The sequence below is a fragment of the Triticum urartu genome, chromosome 2 (genome assembly GCF_003073215.2).
Source record: "Triticum urartu cultivar G1812 chromosome 2, Tu2.1, whole genome shotgun sequence".
Classification (NCBI taxonomy): domain Eukaryota; kingdom Viridiplantae; phylum Streptophyta; class Magnoliopsida; order Poales; family Poaceae; genus Triticum; species Triticum urartu.
In genome coordinates, this window is record NC_053023.1 from 735,622,798 (window position 1) to 735,645,755 (window position 22,958).

The window sequence follows — 22,958 nt, forward strand, 5'->3', positions numbered from 1 at the left end:
GGTGAGCTGTCACAACCCCAGTTCAGCCCTTGCTTGACTTTGCTTGTTCTTCTTGCCATCATGTTTAAATTCCAAAGAAACTTGAAATGGGGATTGCCTAAACCCCTAGCATCAAAGGAATTCACTAGGTTCACCTAAAATATTTTCAGTAAATCCAAATGGCTTTAAAAAATGTTCATCATTTATGGAAAATGCTGTAAACAGTACCAGAGGTGATGCACATTTTTCCATGACATATTTGGGCTCTGAATTAAATCATACCTTATTTGCATTTGGGCATTTAAATTTTACATATTTTTCTAAATGTCCAAATATTCATGAACTGAAATGTTTGCTGTTGGAAATAATCCAAATAGTGGCCATAAGAAGTCTCATGATTTCTGAAAATGCTCTGGCATTTTTAATAAAGTCAAAACAAACAGACAGAAAATAGAAAACGGAAATAAAAGAGTGAGAGACTTACCTGGCGCTCTAGCCCACCTAGCGGCCCATCTGAGCTGGCCGGTGTCGGTGTCAAAACCGGCGGATCTCGGGTAGGGGGTCCCGAACTCTGTGTCTAGGCCGGATGGTAACAGGAGGCAAGGGACATGAAGTTTTACCCAGGTTTGGGACCTCTTGATGGAGGTAAAACCCTACGTCCTGCTTGATTAATATTGATGATATGGGTAGTACAAGAGTAGATCTACCACGAGATCGGAGAGGCTAAACCCTAGAAGCTAGCCTATGGTATGATTGTTGTTCTGTATGTTGTCCTACGGACTAAAACCCTCCAGTTTATATAGACACTGGAGAGGGTTAGGGTTACACAAAGTCGGTTACAATGGTAGGAGATCTACATATCCGTATCACCAAGCTTGCCTTCCACGCCAAGGAAAGTCCCTTCCGGACACGGGACGAAGTCTTCAATCTTGTATCTTCATAGTACAGGAGTCCGACTGAAGGTATAGTCCGGCCCTCCGGACACCCCCTAATCCAGGACTTCCTCAGTAGCCCCTGAACCAGGCTTCAATGACGACAAGTCCGGCGCGCTGATTGTCTTCGGCATTGCAAGGCGGGTTCCTCCTCCAAGTACTTCATAGAAGATTTTGAACACAAAGATAGTGTCCGACTCTGCAAAATAAGTTTCCACATGCTGCCGTAGAGAGAATAATATTTACACAAATCTAATCTGCTGACGTATTCCATAGTGTGATATCGCACCACGGCCAAGCCTTTATTCGAATCGTTGTATTGTCCCACCTCAGCGTGTCACGCGAGGCGGTTTCCTTGGCACGTCTCGTCGAAGTAGAGATCGTGTCCCCTTATTCCGGGATTCTCATCAATATGGGCGTGGGTAACCCAACCGCTTCTAGGACTCCTAGACTATAGGCAAGTCCAAACGGCCACGGAGAGGACGCTTGATATTCACCCTCTTTATAAAGGGACACGGCTTTTATTTTTTTTCCTCCCGTGCTCAATCGAATCCTTCCCCCACCTCAAGCTCAAACACCCAAAGTTCAGGTCAGGTGCTCCGAACCTTCAATCATGTCCGGATCTAGCCTTCAAGGCCGATGCGTGCCTTCCTCCATCACGGAAGAAGACATCAAAAAGTTGAGGGAGGCCAGATATCTGACCGCCGAGGTTTTGCATCGGCTGCCTGCCCGAGGGCAGGCCGTCCCCTCCCCCGAACCCAACGAGAACGTCATGTTCGTCTCCCACTTCCTCCGAGGTCTAGGCCTTGCTCTGGATCCTTTCGTCAGGGGTTTGATGTTTTACTATGGGCTAGATTTCCATGATCTAGCTCCGGACTCCTTTCTTCATATCACGACATTTATTGTCGTGTGTGGGGCCTTCCTCCGGGTTGCCCCTCACTTTGGCCTGTGGCTCAAGACCTTTGAAGTAAAGCCGAAGATGATCGAGGGGCAACATGCAGCGTGTGGAGGTGCCTAAATATGCAAGATGACGGGAGCTCCATGGCCCAAAGGTTCCATTCCAGAGGTGTCTGAATTGTGGCAACAGGAGTGGTTCTACATCACGGCTCCTAGAAGTGCCAAGTGGGCGGCCGCCCCTGTTTTCCGCTCGGGCCCTCCACCACAACTGATGTCATGGATCAGCAGAGGTCTGAGCTGGGGTCCAGCCAAGGACATGCCTATACTGCAATGCCGCATTCGAGATCTCTTCAATGGAGATTTTAGTTTGGTTGCGGTAATACAAGTTATGTCGGTTCGTCAAGTCCAGCCTTGCAAACGCCGGCCCTTCGCTTGTGGGAGTTCAATCCCGAGGGACCGCGTGTCATTCAAAATTTCCTCGGCCTGACGCACAAGGAGATGTACAAGTCATTCTTCGGACCTCAGGTAGAGTGTCCGGAAATCACCGAGGACGTGGGCCTGAGTAGTAACCGCGCCGCCGAACAGGTAAGGAATCTTCCGGCCGAACATACTATCTCTCATTTGTTACGAAGTTATTTCTGAGAGTTTGCTTTTTGACCAGGACTGGCTAACAAAGGCGAAGTTGATTCGGTGTTCGGCCCCCCTCCCTGAGGGTTTGGACAATCCGGTATTGGAAAAGATGCTCCAGGTCGCACCTTGCCCGGAGCCCTTGAAGGAAGATACTGGGGAGGATAATACGGGAGGACGCGGGCCCCCAACGCTGCCCATTCTAACCGAGGGAGCGAGCGTCTCCATGAAGGAAGACGACCGGAGGAGGAAAAGGACTGCGCCCGGGGATTCGGAAGCCGAAGCTTCCAAACGGGAGAAGAAGTCTCCCACAGAGGGTCCTACCTTGGGGGGGGGGTGTTTTTGCCGCACAAAGTCCGCGGGGGGGTCAATTCACCAGCAAGTCGTAAGTGACCCGAAATACTTTAATAGTACATGTATGCCATCTTTTTCTTCTGAGAAAATAACCACCACATATATCTTTGCAGTTCGGGCCTTAGCCCCTCTCAAATGAGCTCGTCTTCAGGGGATCTTCTTCCAGAGATGATGGAGAGCGAAACGCCTCCTCCGGACTCCTCCGCTCCGGAAGCGGGCGACCCTGACGTGTCGTCGCAGAGGGCCTCTCCGAGTCTGGTGAGGCCAGAAGATAATCCCATTGACCCCCGAAGCTCCCAGTGTCCGGCTCCCAAAGAGAGCGGACAAAAGAGTCCGGCACCGTCTGGTGTGCCATCGGATGTTCTGAGGGAGTTGGTGGGGCGAGCGCTAATCTCAGATGAACACCGTGTGCTGATGAATACGGTGATGGAGAGAATCTCGTCCGCCGAAAGCGGATTGCATGAAGCTTTTATGAGTCTACTGACGGGCTTTGAGGTACGTAAAATAATGTATGATAGTCCTGCACATGCTAGGTGTGCCCCGTGTAGATAGTAGCCCCTGAGACTCTGGTTGTCGTCGAAAACGACGACGAACAGAGGATCATATTCCCAGGTAATAACCATACTGCCTCTATGTGCAGGTGATGGAAGCTCCGGTGGCTAGCCGGACTAGCGAGTTTGCCCATTTAAAACGACAGTTGGATGCGGCAGACGCCGACATCGAGCTTGTTAACAAAAGGCTTGACGAGGCACAGGGTAAGTGTCATTATCTGGTAAACGCCACATAGTAAGAGCAGCATGATGCCAGTATCTTTAATATGTTCTGACTGCAGATGGAGCTGCCACTGTTGAAGCCTTGCGGGCAGAACTTGCCCGAGCCAAGGAACAAGCGAGGTTTGGTAATGCGGCTGCTTTGAAGGCGGCCGAAGAGTTGAAAGCTGAGAAGGCCGCGCATGGTGAGAGCCGAGATAAGATGGCCAAGATGGCCATAGAATTAAAAGCCGCCGCCGAATGTTGTCGGGTTCTTGAAAAGGAACACCTAGCGAAGGCATCGGACCTTGAGAAGGCTGCTGCGACGAGAAAAGCCATCCGCTCTGCTATGAGGGCGAAGAAGGAGGAGCTGCGGGAAGCCGGGGATATTGTAGCTGGGAAATCCTTTATGTTGCGGAGGAAGTTCGGAGATCCACGGTATGCCTCTCTGGATCGGCCATGGAGTTCGGAGGATGTGTATATGGATTTGGCGGCGAGCGCTGCCGATGCGGCCAAGTACTTCCAGGGTCAGACGGACCGTGAAGTGGACCAGCTGTTTTGGGCACAATTCCATTCTCCCGAGCGTACGCTTTCATTGATTGACCAATTAGCCGAATGGGCCGAACTGAATAGGTTGTCCGGACTCGCCATGAGGTCTGTTGTGGATCAGCTATGGCCGGAAAGGCCAAAACTGAACAACTATTTCAGCTTGGTGCAGTAGTTCCTTGATGTGGTGCCGCGCATTAATGCGATGAAGAGGTCGGCGTGCATAGAGGGCTCACGGATGGCCTTTGCCCGTGTTAAAGCATACTGAGCGGAGATGGATGCTACCATTGTTGCAGCGCGGGATTCGGCCATAGATCGAATGGCTGCTGAGCACTACTTTGAAGAAGTTCTTGAGGGTTCTCGTTTGATAGAGACCCAGTGCTCAAAAAATATTATGTTTGAGTGATATGTAATCTCATTGTAAGCGAAATGCTTTTATAAATTTTTATAAGGCTATTTTTATACTTTTGCCTGAAAGTAATATGATGCCTCCTGGGCGGCCGTTTATGTATACATGTGTATAACCTGAAAGATTGCAGCCATCGGCTTCAACCCCCACGCATATAATGCGGAGGTGCTCGCAAAAAACACGCGTTCACACTTAACCCAACGTCTTGGTCCTATTAAGGAGGTGATAGCGGAGCGAGCGAGGCAACCGGACTATAATGCTTTAGCACTTTCACTTAGCCATAGGAGTTTGACAGTGGGGCTACTAGATAGCCCCTGGTGGCTCCGCACTCTCCTGATCCCGGGGTGCGTACATGCCTGGCCGGAAAACAGCCCTTCGTTAAGGCGGAGGAATTCTAACATTCCAACAGGTCATCGAGTGGTTGACCAGTCTCACGCTATATCATGACAGCCAGTTTTCGGCTTTCTCTACTGAGGTGCTCGTCCAGATGAACCAGGGCACAATCGCAGTAGTTCTCCTGGTGCTACCTTAGCCGGTAAAGCGGAACGTAAGGCACCAAAACACAGGAGCCGGGCAAACCCAACATTTGACCAAAGACAATGATTCGGAGCTGATGCATATAGGGCCAAACTCGCGACGCCGAACACTCCCTAAGGTATTCGGTCTTTGTGGTATAAACCGGGCCTAAATAATGGCCTTTGTAAGGAAGCCCCTTGTGTCCAGGTACGTGCATTGTTCTGGCGTGGCCACATGCCAAGACGTCAGCATCCTTCTCAACGGTGGATATGTATCAACAAGAGACAGTAAAAAAGGTTTACGCAGGGTCTTAATCTAAAAAGAATCCTTGGAGCGGGTCCCTGCTAGCACGTCTGCCGCCTGTGTCTCCGTTGTGCCGTATCCTGGACACGGGTGTAGCACCGATGATCGTTCTGTAAAAGAGAGGAAGTTAGGTGAAAAGTTGTCGTGCCAAAAAGATAGTTTTTAAAGAAACCATGTATAATTCAAGATGAAAGAAATTGCCACTTGTCTGCGCGCGTTTGAGCCCTTGTTATTGACATAGGGGTGTGCCCTTATCGTATAAATGCGGCGGCCGGACTTGATTAGTTGTGTCTGAGGTCTTGACGACCTATTTGGATGCTTCACTGGTCCGGGCGCCCTTTAGTGTGCGGCTGCCAGGCAGCCGGCACTCTCTCGGCGCGCAGAGATTCGCTGATATTTCCCGTCACTGAAATGATGCCACGTGGACCGGCATCCTTGAGTGTGAGGGAGGCGTAGTGTGGGTATTGCATTAAAAGCGAGCGAAGCTTCCAGCGTCCGAGCAGTGCTTGATAGCCACTTTGAAACGGAGCGATGTGGAAGTAATGCTCGCGACGGAGTTATCGGGGGAGCCGAATATAACTGTAGTAGGAGGAGCCCGTACAACGAGCCCTGGGCCTGGCGTTACTCCTATAGGTAGTATTGCTATGGCGAATTTTTTGTTGGTCTAACCCCATCCCGGATTGTATCCTGATATATAGGTTTAGATTGCTGCCACGTCCATCAAGACTCGTTGTGAAGTGATATTCCGCCAATTACTGGGTCTAATACCAGGGCAGCCCATCCTGCGCGTCGATACTGCTGAGTAATCGCGATGGTCGAAAGTGATCGGTTGAGACGACCAGTGGCAGGACTTCGTGGTGACAGGCACATGGGTATATTTTCCTGGGAGTGCCGCGTTGTTTTTTCTCTTGATTCATGTGTAACACGTTTACTGTTTTGACTTCTGGTGGAAATTTCTTTTGTTCCCCAGTGTCTTGTTTGGGAGGCTTCGTCTCGTCTTCACTTGGTGTATCCTCCCCCTTGTGTACGGCGTTGAGCTTGCCGACTGCTTGAAGACCCGAACATTCTCTGTGGGTATGATTAGCGGGTTTACTAGGGGTACTATGGATCTGACATACTTGGTCCAGAATTTTGTTGAGGCTGGACAGTTCATCCCTGGTGCCTTTAGAGGGCGGCTTTTGACCTGGCCGAGAGCTTTTGAATCCGGCTTGTACTGCCGTGCCTTCGTGTTGTCTTCTTTATTCCGCATTTGTTATTGTGTTGCGCCGTGATTTCCCGTTTCCATCTCTAACTTCGGATGTACTGGGGTTGCTGGTGCTGCATCTGGCTAGCCAGCTGTCTCACCCGCGCAAAAGCGGGTCATGAGGCTTGTTAATGCGGCCATCATTCTCGGCTTGTTTTGGCCGAGGTGTCTGGCGAGCCATTCGTCACGGACGCTATGCTTAAAAGCTGCCAAGGCTTCGGCGCCGGACAGTCAACAATCTGTTCTTTTTAGTAAGAAACCTGTTCCAAAGCTTTCGGGCTGACTCTCCGGCTGTGAGTTATATGACTCAAATCGTCCGCATCCGGAGGTCGGACATAAGTCCCTTGAAAATTTGCCCGAAAGGCGTCTTCGAGCTCTTCCCAACTTCCAATGGAGCTTTCGGGGAGGCCTTTAGCCAGTGACAAGCTGCCCTTTGAGCTTTGATGGGTAAGTACTTGATGGCATGGAGATCATCTCCTCGAGCCATATGGATATGAAGGATGTAGTCCTCAATCCAAGACCCCAGGGTCTGTGTTCCGTCGTATGTCTCTATGTTTACGGGTTTGAATCCCTCTGGAAATTCATGGTCCAGCACCTCATCGGTGAACATAGAGGGTGTGCGGCACCCCTGTAGCTGGAGTGTACCGCGTTGTTCGGATGTTTGTTGTGTTGCATTGTATGCTGGGGCGCGCTTGCGTGATCCATAGATGGATCTTGTTGCGCTGTCCTTTGGGTGCGAGCCCTCGCATGGGTCGCGTGTTGTATTGTGAGTGGCATTGTATGCCGCTCTATGTTGGTAGAGGGGTCGTTCTATCCGGCCAGGTGGCTGCTTTGATATTTGGTTGTGGGGGGTCTGAGGCCTCCTCATTCGAATTCAGGTAGCAGCTTTCTCTTTGGGTAGCTCTTGGAGGGGCGATTGTCGCCGTACCTCGCTGCTGTGTTGAGTATTTTACTCCATCTGATTTGGAGTGTGTCTTGCGCAGCCTTGAGCCTTTGCTTCTGCTTTTTAAGACTCCTCGCGGTGGCAACAAGCCTTTTACGGGCATTCTGCTGCTCCGGGTGCCTGTCCGGCGTTATGTCGTCCGGACCATTATCCTTGATAGAATTTGTTTGTTCGGTTTGATTATATGGATTGCCATTGTCCGGCAGCGGTTGCCCTGCTCAGCGCTGGGTCTGTGTGATCGTTATTTCTGTCGAGGCGGGATTTGGGGCAGCGCTTGCGTCGCCGCTTTGACTGCTTCTCGAGGGAACAAGCCTTCGGTGCGTCCTTCCGCTCCTCGTTCGTCATCTTTTGGCGTCCACCATGTATACGTCATATGACAAGGTGGCTTTAGGGCCCCAATGGTGCTGGTCTTCATCGTCTCCTTCATCGGCGTCATACCGTCGATATCTTCGGAGTCGAAGTCGAGCATGTCGGTTAAATCGTCGAAGTGGCTACAAAGTGGTGGTGGGTGGGCTTTGAATTTCTTCATCGTCCGTATCCAACCTTGCCGACCGTAGTCTGGCCAGGGCTCTCCTGATAAGAGAGAGACTTTAGTGTCTTCAGAATATCGCCGAAAGGCGAGTGCTGAAAGATGTCCGCGGCAGTAAACTCCATGATCGGCGCCCAATCGGATTCGATCGACAGGGGTCCAGAGGGTTCGGAGTCCGGAGAGATCCGGCTCCTTGGAGTCACGAGTCTCGCGGAGTGCGAGGGCTGGTGTTCGGCTCGATCGCCGTTGGGATCGCAGCCCCCCGAGGCGGCGTCCAACCACCCATCCTCGATCGGCGCAGTTGGCTCCAATTAAGGGTCGAAGCCGATGCGGTGCGGCCTCCAGGGCACTGTTCGGTAGAGCTAGATCATGCTCGTCGTGACAGTGCGCGTGCTCGGCAGTGGCTTGAATCCGTCGAAGATCAAGTCCCGCGAATGTCAGCCGTTGTAGTTTAAACTTCCAAATCTGACCTAAACGGCCAGGGGCATAGCTTTCGATCTGCTCCGGATGGCCAAAGTGAATTGGCCCGCAGACTGCGAAGCCGCCAAAGACGAAGATCTGTCCGGGGAGGAAGGTCTCACCCTGGACTGCATCGCTTATTGATGATCGTAGGAGCCATCAAGCCTGACGGCGATGACATAGAGGATCTCCCAATGAAAGCACCAATGTCGATGTCAAAACCGACGGATCTCGGGTAGGCGGTCCTGAACTGTGCGTCTAGGCCGGATGGTAACAGGAGGCAAGGGACACGAAGTTTTACCCAGGTTCGGGCCTCTTACTGATGGAGGTAAACCCTACGTCTGCTTGATTAATATGATGATATGGGTAGTACAAGAGTAGATCTACCACGAGATCGGAGAGGCTAAACCCTAGAAGCTAGCCTATGGTATAGATTGTTGTTCTGTATGTTGTCCTACGGACTAAAACCCTCCGGTTTATATAGACACCGGAGAGGGTAGGGTTACACAAAGTCGGTTACAATGGTAGGAGATCTACATATCCGTATCGCCAAGCTTGCCTTCACGCCAAGGAAAGTCCCTTCCGGACACGGGACGAAGTCTTCAATCTTGTTATCTTCATAGTCCAGGAGTCCGGCTGAAGGTATAGTCCGGCCATCCGGACACCCCCTAACTAGGACTCCCTCAAAGCCCTCGCGCACTCCTCCTCCGCCGCCCACCTCGCCATGCCACGCCTCGTCACGACGCGCCGCGGGTTGCGGGATTGAGCTTAGCCGAGCTCACACCTACGCGCTTATTTTTGCCAGTCACTAATGGAGAGTTCTCTGACAGCTGGGCCACGATCTGAGACATGAGATCGTCGACTGTCACGGACTCGGACGTGGGTCGAGCCCATGTCTCTCCACGCGGCTGCGTCTATATAAGTGTGCGGTGTCTCCTAACCTTAGCCAACACGAACAGATCACATCTGCTCCACGCGCACGCCCACCGTCGTTCCCTTGCTGCTGCTGCCGCCGGTGACTCCATCCCACACGCCGCGTACACGGTCGATGGGAGAGCAGGTCTCCGAAACCACGCCCTTCTTGTTCCTGTACGGGGTGAGGGGCGAATAGGTTTTTGGGCAGCGATTACGCGACTGCTCGCTTCTGATCATCTACTTCCTCTACGTCCGCGTCGCCTTCATCATCACCATGTTCACCGACGCTGAACATGTCACCGCCGAGAAAGCTGAAGCCGACAAGAAGGCCGCTGAGGACGCCGCTGCCGCCACCAAAGTCATGGCCTTTGCAATGGCCTACTGGGGCCGCCGATGCAGGGAGCGAGATGTAATATTTAGAGCAGTTCCATGATTACAAGATGGTTGAAAACCGTCCTGTATTGGAGCAGGCTTTGCAAAGGCCATGACTTTGGTGGCGGCAGCGGCGTCCTCAGCGGCCTTCTTGTCGGCTTCAGCTTTCTCGGCGGTGACATGTTCAGCGTCGGTGAACATGGTGATGATGAAGGCGACGCGGACGTAGAGGAAGTAGATGATCAGAAGCGAGCAGTCGCGTAATCGCTGCCCAAAAACCTATTCGCCCCTCACCCCGTACAGGAACAAGAAGGGCGTGGTTTCGGAGACCTGCTCTCCCATCGACCGTGTACGCGGCGTGTGGGATGGAGTCACCGGCGGCAGCAGCAGCAAGGGAACGACGGTGGGCGTGCGCGTGGAGCAGATGTGATCTGTTCGTGTTGGCTAAGGTTAGGAGACACCGCACACTTATATAGACGCAGCCGCGTGGAGAGACATGGGCTCGACCCACGTCCGAGTCCGTGACAGTCGACGATCTCATGTCTCAGATCGTGGCCCAGCTGTCAGAGAACTCTCCATTAGTGACTGGCAAAAATAAGCGCGTAGGTGTGAGCTCGGCTAAGCTCAATCCCGCAACCCGCGGCGCGTCGTGACGAGGTGTGGCATGGCGAGGTGGGCGGCGGAGGAGGAGTGCGCGAGGGCCTTGAGGGAGTCCTGGATTAGGGGGTGTCCGGATGGCCGGACTATACCTTCAGCCGGACTCCTGGACTATGAAGATACAAGATTGAGACTTCGTCCCGTGTCTGGAAGGGACTTTCCTTGGCGTGGAAGGCAGCTTGGCGATACGGATTGCAGATCTCCTACCATTGTAACCGACTTTGTGTAACCCTAACCCTCTCCGGTGTCTATATAAACCGAGGGTTTTAGTCCGTAGGACAACATACAGACAACAATCATACCATTAGGCTAGCTTCTAGGGTTTAGCCTCTCTGATCTCGTGGTAGATCTACTCTTGTACTACCATATCATCATTATTAATCTAGCAGGACATAGGGTTTTACCTCATCGAGAGGGCCCGAACCTAGGTAAAACTTCGTGTCCCTTGCCTCCTGTTACATCCTGGCCTAGACGCACAGTTCGGGACCCCCTACCCAAGATCACCCGTTTTGACACCGACATTGGTGCTTTCATTGAGAGTTCCTCTGTGTCGTCGGTCAGGCTTGATGGCTCCTACGATCATGATAGTGATGAGGTCCAGGGTGAAACTTGTCTCCCCGGACAGATCTTTGTCTTCGGCGGCTTTGCACTACGGGCCAATTCACTTGGCCATCTGGAGCAGATCGAAAGCTATGCCCCTGGCCGTCGGGTCAGATTTGGAAGTTTAAACTACATGGCTGACATCCGCGGAGACTTGATCTTCGACGAATTCAAGCCACTGTCGGCGCCGCACTGCCACGACGAGCATGATCTAGCTCTGCCGCCTAACAGTGCCCTGAAGGCCGCACCCGCATCGGCTTCGACCCTTAATTCGGAGCCAACCGCGCCGATCGAGGATGGGTGGTTGGACGCCGCCTCGGGGGCTGCGATCCTAACGGCGATCGAGCCGAACACCAGCCCCACACTCCGCGAGACTCATGATTCCAAGGAGCCGGACTCCTCTCTGGACTCCAACCATTCGCGCTGTCGCGATCCGATCGGTCGCCGATCATGGAGTTTGCTGCCGCGGACATCTTTCAGCACTCGCCCTTTGGCGATATTATAAAATCACTAAAGTCTCTCTCTTTATCAGGAGAGCCCTGGCCGGACTACGGTAAGCAATTGGGACGGACGACGAAGAAATCAAAGCCCACCCACCACCACTTTGTAGCCACTATCGACGATTTAACCGACATGCTCGACTTCGACTCCGAGACATCGACGATATGGACGCCGATGAAGGAGACGATGAAGAACCAGCACCTATGGGCCCCTGGAACGCCACCTCGTCATATGACGTATACATGGTGGACGCACCAAAAGATGACGACGAAGGAGCGGAAGGACGCACCGAAGGCTTGTTCCCTCGAAAAACAGTCAAAGCGGCGACGCAAGCACCGCCCCAAATCCCGCCTCGACGTAAATAGCAATCACACAGACCCAGCGCTAGAGCAGGGTGAACCGCTGCCGAACAACGGCAATCTGGATAATCAAACCGAACAAACAAATCCTATCAAGGATAATGGTCCCGGACGGACATAACGCCGGAACAGACACCCGGAGCAGCAGCAGACTGCCCGTAAAAGGCTTGTTGCCACCGCGAGAGGTCTGAAAAAGCAGAAGCAAAGCTCAAGGCCACGCCAAGACACACTCCAAATCAGATGGAGTAAAATACTCAACACTACAGCAAGGTACGGGGACAATCGCCCCTCCAAAGGCTAACCCAAAGCGGAAGCTGCTACCTGAATCGATGAGGAGGCCTCAGAACCCCCCACAACCAAATATCAAAGCAGCCACCTGGTCGGATAAGCGACCCCTCTACCAACACAGAGCGGCATACAATGCCGCTCACAATACAATACGCGACCCATGCGAGGTCGCACCCAAAGGACGGCGCAACAAGATCCATCTATGGACCACGCAAGCGCGCCCCAGCATACAATGCAACACAACAAACATCCGAACAACGCGGTACACCCAGCTACAGGGGTGCCGCACACCCCCTATGTTTCACCGATGAGGTGCTGGACCACGAATTTCAGAGGGATTCAAAGCCCGTAAACATAGAGGCATACGACAGAACAACAGACCCTGGGGTCTGGATTGAGGACTACATCCTTCATATCCATATGGCTCGAGGAGATGATCTCCATGCCATCAAGTACCTGCCCCTCAGCTCAAAGGGCAGCTCGTCACTGGCTAAAGGCCTCCCCGAAAGCTCCATTGGAAGTTGGGAAGAGCTCGAAGACGCCTTTCGGGCAATTTCAAGGGACTTATGTCCGAACCTCCGGATGCGGACGATTTGAGTCATATAACTCAACAGCCCGGAGAGTCAGCCGAAAGCTTTGGAACAGGTTTCTTACTAAAAAGAACCAGATTGTCGACTGTCGGACGCCTGAAGCCTTGGCAGCTTTCAAGCATAGCGTCCGTGACAAATGGGCTCGCCAGACACCTCGGCCAAAATAAGCCGAGAACGATGGCCGCATTAACACCTCATGACCCGCTTTTGCGCGGGTGAGACAGCTGGCTAGCCAGATGCAGCACCAGCGACCCCAGTACATCTAAAGTTAGAAATGGAAACGGGAAATCACGCACAACAGCAATAACAAACGCCGGAATAAAGAAGACAACACGAAGGGCATGACAGTAAATGCCGGATTCAAAAGCTCTCGGCCAGGGTCAAAAGCCGCCCCTAAAGGCACTAGGGATGAATTGTCCAGCCTCAACAAAATTCTGGACCAAGTATGTCAGATTCATAGTACCCGTGTAACCTGTAATCATACCCACAGAGAATGTTGGGTCTTCAAGCAGTCTCGGCAAGCTCAACGCCGTACACAAGGGGGAGGATACACCAAGGGAAGACGAGGACGAGCCCAGCAAGACACGGGGGAACAAAAGAAATTTCCACCAGAAGTCAAAACAGTAAACGTGTTACACAGAATCAAGGGAAAAAACAACGCGCACTCCCAGGAAAATATACCCAAGTGCCTGTCACCACGAAGTCCTGCCACTGATGTATCTCAACCGATCACTTTCGACCATCGCGATTACTCAGCAAGTATCCGACACGCAGGATGGGCTGCCCTGGTATTAGACCCAGTAATTGGCGGATATCACTTCACAAGATCTTGATGGACGGCGGCAGCAGCCTAAACCTAATATATCAGGATACAATCCGCGGGATGGGGTTAGACCCAACACAAATTCGCCATAGCAATACTACCTTTAAAGGAGTAACGCCAGGCCCAGGGGATCGTTGTACGGGCTCCCTCCTACTACAAGTTATATTCGGCTCCCCCGATAACTTCCGTCGCGAGCATTTAACTTTCACATCGCTCTGTTTCAAAGTGGCTATCAAGCAGTGCTCGGACGTGAAGCTTTCGCTCGCTTTAATGCAACCACAACGCCTCCCTCACACTCAAGATGCCCGGTCCACGTGGCATCATCACAGTACGGAAATATCTAGCGATCTCTGCGCGCCGGAGAGAGTGAGGCTGCCTTGGCAGCCGCACACTAAAGGCGCCCGGACAGCGAAAGCATCCAATAGGTCGTCAAGACCTCAGATACAACTAATCGAGTCTGGCGCCGCTACTTATACCGAATAAACGTCACACCCTTATTTGTGAATACAAGGGGCTCAATACGCGACGAGTGGCAATTTCTTATCATCTTGAATTATACATGGTTTCTTTAAAAACTATCTTTTTGCACGACAACTTTTTCACTTAAACTTCCTCTCTTTTACAGATGATCGTCGTGCTACACCCGTCCAGGATACGGCACAACGGAGACACAGGCGCAGACGTGCAGCAGGGACCCGCTCCAAGGATTCTTTTTAGATTAAGACCCTGCGTAAACCTTTTTTACTGTCTCTTGTTGATACATACCACCGTTGAGAAGGATGCTGACGTCTTGGTATGTGGTCACGCCAGAACAATGCATGTACCTGGACACAAGGGGCTCCTTACAAAGGCCATTATTTAGGCCTGGTTTATACCACAAAGACCGAATACCTTAGGGAGTGTTCGGCGTCGCGAGTTTGGCCCTATATGCATCAGCTCCGAATCATTGTCTTTGGTTAAATGTTGGGTTTGCCCGGCTCCTGTGTTTTGGTGCCTTACATTCCGCTTTAACGGCTAAGGTAGCACCAGGAGAACTACTGCGATTGTGCCCTGGTCATCCGGACGAGCACCTCAGTAGAAAGCCGAAAATTGACTGTCATGATATAGCGTGAGACTGGTCAACCACTCGATGACCTGTGGGAATGTTAGAATTCCTCCGCCTTAACGAAGGGCTGTTTTCCGGCCAGGAATGTACGCACCCCGGAATCGGGAGAGTGCGGAGCCACCAGGGGCTATCTAGTAGCCCCACTGTCAAACTCCTATGGCTAAGTGAAAGTGCTAAAGCATTATAGTCCGGTTGCCTCGCTCGCTCCGCTATCACCTCCTTAATAGGACCAAGACGTTGGGTTAAGTGTGAACGCGTGTTTTTTGCGCACCTCCGCATTATATGCGTGGGGTTGAAGCCGATACTGCAATCTTTCAGGTTATACACATGTATACATAAACGGCCGCCCAGGAGGCATCATATTACTTTCAGGCAAAAGTATAAAAATAGCCTTATAAAAATTATAAAAGCATTTCGCTTACAATGAGATTACATATCACTCAAACATAATATTTTTTGAGCACTGGGTCTCTATCAAACGAGCACCCTCAAGAACTTCTTCAAAGTAGTGCTCAGCAGCCCTTCGACCTATGGCCGAATCCCGCGCTGCAACAGTGGTAGCATCCATCTCCGCCCAGTATGCTTTAACACGGGCAAAGGCCATCCGTGCGCCCTCTATGCACGCCGACCTCTTCATCGCATTAATGTGCGGCACCACGTCAAGAAACTGCTGCACCAAGCTGAAATAGCTGTTCAGTTTTGACCTTCCCGGCCATAGCTGATCCACAACAAACCTCATGGAGAGTCCGGACAACCTATTTAGTTTGGCCCATTCGGCTAATTGGTCAGTCAATGAAAGCGAACGCTCAGGAGAATGGAATTGTCTCCAAAACAGCTGGTCTACTTCATGGTCCGTCTGACCCTGGAAGTACTTGGCCGCATCGGCAGGGCTCGCTGCCAAATCCATATACACATCCTCCGAACTCCATAGCCGATCTAGAGGGGCATACCATGGATCTCCGAACTTCCTCCGCAACATAAAGGATTTCCCAGCTACAATATCCCCGGCTTCCCGCAGCTCCTCCTTCTTTGCCCTCATAGCAGAGCAGAGGTCTTTTCCCGTCGCAGCAGCCTTCTCAAGGTCCGATGCCTACGCCTGGTTTTCCTTTTCAAGAACCCGGCAGCGGTCGGCGGTGGCTTTTAATTCTATGGCCATGTTGGCCATCTCATCTCGGCTCTCGCCATGCGCGGCCTTCTCGGCTTGCAACTCTTCGGCCGCCTTCAAAGCAGCCGCATTACCAACCCTTGCTTGTTCCTTGGCTCGGGCAAGTTCTACCCGCAAGGCTTCAACAGTGGTAGCTCCATCTGCAGTCACAACATATTAAAGATACTGGCATCATGCAGCTCTTACTATGTGGCGTTTACCAGATAATGACACTTACCCTGTGCCTCGTCAAGCCTTTTGTTAACAAGCTCGATGTCGGTGTCTGCCGCATCCAACTGCCGTTTTAAATGGGCAAACTCGCTAGTCCGGCTAGCCACCGGAGCTTCCACCACCTGCACATAGAGGCAGTATCTACATAGGGCACACCTAGCATGTGCAGGACTATCATACACTATTTTACGTACCTCAAAGCCTATCAGTAGATCATAAAAGCTTTATGCAATCCGCTTTCGGCGGACGAGATTCTCTCCATCATTGTATTCATCAGCACATGGTGTTCATCTGAGATGGCCGCTCGCCCCACCAACTCCCTCAGAACATCCGATCGCACACTAGACGGTGCCGGACTCTTTTGTCTGCTCTCTTCGGGAGCCGGACATTGGGAGCTTCGGGGGTCAACGTGATTATCTTCTAGCCTCGCCGGACTCGGAGAGGCCCTCCGCGACGACACTTCAGGGTCGCCTGCTTCCGGAGCGGAGGAGTCCAGAGGAGGCGTTTCGCTCTCCATCATCTCTGGAAGAAGATCCCCCGAAGACGAGCTCATTTGAGAGGGGCTAAGGCCCGAACTGCAAAGATACATGCGGTGGTTATTTTCTCAGAAGAAAAAGATGGCATATCTGTACTGTTAAAGTATTTCGGGTCACTTACGACTCGTGGGAGAATTGATCCCCCCGCGGACTTTGTGCGGTAACAGCACCCCCTAGGTAGGACCCTCTGTGGGAGACTTCTCCCGTTTGGAAACTTCGACTTCCGAATCCCCGGGCGCGGTCCTTTTCCTCTTCCGGTCGTCTTCCTTGATGGAGACGCTCGCTCCCTCGGTTAGAATGGGCAGCATTGGGGGCCCGCGTCCGCCCTTATTATCCTCCACAGTATCTTCCTTCAAGGGCTCCGGGCAAGGTGCGATCTGGAGCACCTTTTCCAGTACCGGATTTTCCAAACCCTCAGGGAGGGGGGCCAAACACCGAATCAACTTCGCCTTTGTTAGCTAGTCCTGATCAAAAAAGCGAACTCTCAGAGATAACTTCGTAACAAATGAGAGATAGTATATTCGGCCGGAAGATTCCTTACCTGTTCGGCGGCGCGGTTACTCCTCAGGCCCACGTCCTCGGTGATTTCCAGACACTCTACCTGATGTCCGAAGAATTACTTGTACATCTCCTCATGCGTCAGGCCGAGGAAATTTTGAATGGCACGCGGTCCCTCGGGATTGAACTCCCACAAGCGAAGGGGCTGGCGTTTGCAGGGCTGGACTTGACGGACCAGCATAACTTGTATTACCGCAACCAAACTGAAATCTCCATTGAAGAGATCTCGAATGCGGCTTTGCAGTATAGGCACGTCCTTGGCTGGACCCCAGCTCAGACCTCTGCTGATCCATGACATCAGTTGTGGTGGAGGGCCCGAGCGGAAAACGGGGGTGGCCGCCCACTTGGCACTTCTAGGAGCCGTGATGTAGACCCACTCCTGTTGCCACAATTCAGACACCTCTGGGATGGAACCTTTGGGCCACGGAGCTCCCGTCATCTTGCGTATTGAGGCACCTCCACACGCTGCATGTTGCCCCTCGATCATCTTCGGCTTTACTTCGAAGGTCTTGAGCCATAGGCCAAAGTGAGGGGTAACCCGGAGGAAGGCCTCGCACACAACAATAAATGTCGTGATATGAAGAAAGGAGTCCGGAGCTAGATCATGAAAGTCTAGCCCGTAATAAAACATCAAACCCCTGATGAAAGGATCCAGAGCAAGGCCTAGACCTCGGAGGAAGTGGGAGACGAACACGATGCTCTCGTTGGGTTCGGGGGAGGGGACGGCCTACCCCCGAGGAGGCAGCCGATGCAAAATCTCAGCGGTCAGATATCTGGCCTCCCTCAACTTTTTGATGTCTTCTTCCGTGACGGAGGAAGGCACCCATCGGCCTTGAAGGCTAGATCCGGACATGACTGAAGGTTTGGAGCACCTAACCTAAACTTTGGGCGTTTGAGCTTGAGGCGGGGGAAGGATTCGATTGAGCACGGGAGGGAAAAATAAAAGCCTTGTCCCTTTATAAAGAGGGTGGATATCAAGCGTCCTCTCCATGTCCGTTTGGACTTGCCTATAATCTAGTTGTCCTAGAAGCGGTTGGGTTACCCACGCCCGTATTGATGAGAATCCCGGAATAAGGGGGACACGATCTCTGCTTTAACAAGACGTGCCAAGGAAACTGCCTCGCATGACGCGCTGAGGTGGGATAATGAAACGACTCGGATAAAGGCTTGGCCATGGTGTGTCACGCTACGGAATACGTCAGCAGATTAGATTGGTGTAAATATTATTCTCTCTATGGCAATATGTGGAAACTTATTTTGCAGAGCCAGACACTATCTTTGTGTTCAAAATCTTCTATGAAGTACTTGGAGGAGGAACCCGCCTTGCAATGCCGAAGACAATCTGCGCGCCGGACTCGTCGTCATTGAAGCCTGGTTCAGGGGCTACTGAGGGAGTCCTGGATTAGGGGGTGTCCGGATGGCCGGACTATACCTTCAGCCAGACTCCTGGACTATGAAGATACAAGATTGAAGACTTCGTCCCGTGTCTGGAAGGGACTTTCCTTGGTGTGGAAGGCAAGCTTGGCGATACGGATATGCAGATCTCCTACCATTGTAACCGACTTTGTGTAACCCTAACCCTCTCCGGTGTCTATATAAACCAGAGGGTTTTAGTCCGTAGGACAACATACAAAACAACAATCATACCATAGGCTAGCTTCTAGGGTTTAGCCTCTCTGATCTCGTGGTAGATCTACTCTTGTACTACCCATATCATCAATATTAATCAAGCAGGACGTAGGGTTTTACCTCCATCGAGAGGGCCCGAACCTGGGTCAAACTTTGTGTCCCTTGCCTCCTGTTACCATCCGGCCTAGACGCACAGTTCGGGACCCCCTACCGGAGATCCGCCAGTTTTGACACCGACATGCCTCTTCTCTTCTCAAGCTCCAATAGCCTGTAGAAGAGAAACCCTTACAAACCACTCCAACTCTCCTTCCACTAGCGGGGTGGGACTAAACTTCCCACTACACCTGGTGCCATATAACCCACATGGGCCCTTAGAGATTTTATAGAAATTGCTATATGGGCCTAGAGCCCATCTCAAATTTTAGCAATCCCCCACCAGACCTCGAGGGCCCATTGTGTCCTCTGTTCCAATTGCTGTTTCGATATACTAGTGTGTCAGTGAAGACCTGTTAAGGTTGAACTTCACCTAGAGCAAGTAGCTACAGTCCTTCACAACTGAACAATGGACTATGCCTTGAATTGTCAGTTAGGTGTAAAGAAGTTTCACTACATGTCATACTAGTACTAGGCTGCCGAAGGCTGACCCCTCGGGTGGAGCATATAAGTCACACTCCTGGCCTATTCATGAGCTTACTAGAGATTACCCCAATCTCGTAGTATGTGACCAACAGTCGGGCTCACATAGGTGTGTTCCTCCACAGATCGCTCTGTAGGATAGTATCTTGCTTACATAAGCTTTGGAACACATTAAGACAAATAGTCATCCTACCATACAGTATCGAGAGTATTGCATCTCCAACGGAGTGGGTTAGTATAGTTACTCTCCTCAGTTCACCACTGGCTTGTTTTCCCAGGTCCTAATTCATGGGATCTCCGATCACATAGGTTGGGTTACTACCATGGCAACTCATGTGGGTCTCATACCCATCTCCCTCGATGCATTATCTATCACAAGACGTGATAGCTCTTTCGTAAAGGGATCTACCAGATTCTTAGCCGTATGGACATAGTCCAACGCTATCACTCCGGAGTTTCTTAATTTTTTGACAGCTTTTAATCTCATTCTTATGTGTTTGGTGGACTTCATGTTGTTCTTTGAACTCTTCACCTTGGTGATGACAGTCTGATTGTCACAGTTCATAAGGATAGCCGGAACCGGTTTATCAACCAATGGCAAGTCCATCAAAAGATCTCGAAGCCATCTCGCTTCAACACCAGATGTGTCTAATGCCGTTAATTCTGCTTCCATTGTCGATCTCGTTAAGATTGTTTGCTTGCAAGACTTCCAGGAAACAGCGCCACCTCCAAGAGTAAACATATACCTAGTTGTGGCCTTCATCTCATCAGCATCAGAGATCCAATTCGCATCACTATACCCTTCAAGTACCGACGAGTATCCGATATAGTGAAGTCCATAGTTCATAGTACCTTTCAGATAGCGCATAACTCTCTCAACAGCATGCCAATGTACATCACCCGGTTTGGAAACAAACCGGCTTAGTTTGCTCACAGCAAACGCGATGTTAGGCCTCGTTTTGCTCGATAGGTACATTAGTGAACCAATGATTTGAGAGTATCTCAATTGATCTTTAGCCATGCCTTTGGACTTTCGAATCAACATGCTAGGATCATATGGTGTTTGAGATGGCGTGCAGTCCAAATATCCAAAACGACTCAACACCTTCTCAACATAGTGGGATTGCAGAAGTGTAATTCCACCCTCATTATCTCTCGGTAGCTTGATGTTCAAGATAACATCAGCCACACCAAGGTCTTTCATCTCAAAGTTCTGAGATAGAAACGATTTGACCTCCTCAATGACTTTGAGGTTTGTTCCGAATATCAGTATGTCATCAACATACAAGCACAGTATAACTCCTTCGCCCCAACAAGGCGATAGTATACACATTTGTCAGCCTCATTAACAACGAAACCAACAGATGTCAGAGTTGTATTAAACTTATCATGCCATTGCTTAGGTGCTTGTTTCAGGCCATATAAAGATTTTATCAACCTACACACCTTTCTTTCCTGACCATCTATCACAAAGCCATCAGGCTGTTGCATGTAGATTTCCTCCTTTTTCTCTCCATTTAGAAAAGTCGTCTTAACATCCATCTGATGGACGAGAAGACCGTGCGAGGCCGCCAACGATAGTAATACTCGAATGGTGGTCAGTCTAGCCACAGGTGAATAAGTATCGAAGAAATCTTCCTCTTCTTGCTGGTCATAGCCCTTGGCCACAAGCCTAGCCTTGTACTTTTCAATAGTACCATCGGGCCTAAGCTTCTTTTTGAACACCCACTTACACCCCAGTGGTTTGCAACCATAGGGACGATCAGTGATCTCCCATGTCCCGTTAGCCATGATGGAATCCATCTCGCTACGGTCTGCATCCTTCCAGTAGTCAGCTTCTGGAGAGGCATACGCTTCTGAAATAGAAGTGGGAGTATCATCCACAAGGTACACGAAGAAATCATCACCAAAGGTCTTTGCAGACCTTTGTCTCTTGCCCCTACCAAGGGTTTCCTCGTCATCCTCCTCAGGATTTTCATAATGTGTTTGTTCATAATATTCCATAGGAATGGCAGGTTCAGGAGTCTCCTCAGATTCCTGTCTAGAAGTGCTTTGCATATCTCTCATAGGAAAAATATCCTCGAAGAATGTAGCATCCTTAGACTCCATAATTGTACCGACCTTCTGGTCAGGTACCTCAGATTTCAGTACTAGAAATCTATAGCCAACGATGTTCTTAGCGTAACCCAAATTAACACAGTCCACGGTCTTTGGTCCAAGCTTACGCTTTTTGGGGATCGGCACATTGACTTTCTCCAAACAGCTCCAAGTACGCAAGTACGAGAGTGTTGTCCTTCTCTTTGCCCATTTCTCATAGGGAGTGCTCTCATTATCCTTTGTCGGAACTTTATTCAGGATATGGCATGCCGTCAATATAGCCTCCCCCCACCATGCCTTGGATAAACCCGATGTATCTAACATGGCGTTAACCAAATCAGTTAGAGTACGGTTTTTCCGCTCGGCAACCCCGTTTGACTAGGGTGAATAGGGAGGCGTCCTCTCATGAATAATGTCATGTTCCACACAGAAAGAACAAAACTCACTCGAGAAGTACTCTCCACCACGATCTGACCAGACTCGTTTAATTTTCTTTTCAAGTTGTTTCTCAACTTCTGCCTTATAGATTTTAAAGTAGTGTAGAGCCTCATCTTTAGTGTTTAACAGATACACATAGCAATATCTAGTGGAGTCATGTATCAATGTCATGAAGTATTTCTTTCCACCTTTAGTCAACACACCATTCATCTCACAAAGATCTGAATGTATGAGTTCTAATGGTGCCAAGTGTCTCTCCTCCGCGGCCTTGTGAGGCTTGCGAGGTTGCTTGGCTTGCACACATGAAAGGCACTTCGAACCTTTGGCTAAGGTGAAACTCGGGATTAAATCCAACTTGGCTAGCCGTGTCATAACATCAAAACTATTGTGACAAAGACGTGAATGCCAAACTTCAGATTCATTAACATTCGAATGAATATGGTTCACAACTTTATTACAAAAATCTGCGGGGGAAAGGCGGAACATCCCTCCGCTCTCATAACCTTTTCCAACAAAGAGTCCATATTTCGTAATGACTAACTTATTTGACTCGAAAACCAACTTAAACCCTTCTCTACATAGAAGGGAGCCACTAACGAGGTTCTTCTTGATGGCGGGGACATGCTGCACATTCTTCAGCTGCACGATCCTTCCCGAAGTAAACTTCAGATCGACCGTGCCAACACCATGAACAGAAGCACTCGCGCCATTCCCCATCAATACGGACCCGTGACCTGTGGCCTAGTAAGAAGTGAACAATGAAATGTCAGCACACACATGAACACCTGCACCTGTGTCCACCCACCAATCGTTGGGTTGAAACACTGAAAAAACAGTAAATAAATTACCGTACCCAGATGCACCATTCTCATTGTTGCCCACAATCATGTTGGCAGACTTGGAGTCCTGTCCTGGTTTCTTGTACTGGTTTGGGCACTTGTTGGCCCAATGTTCAACCGAACCACAAGTAAAGCAGCCCTCATCCTTCTTGTT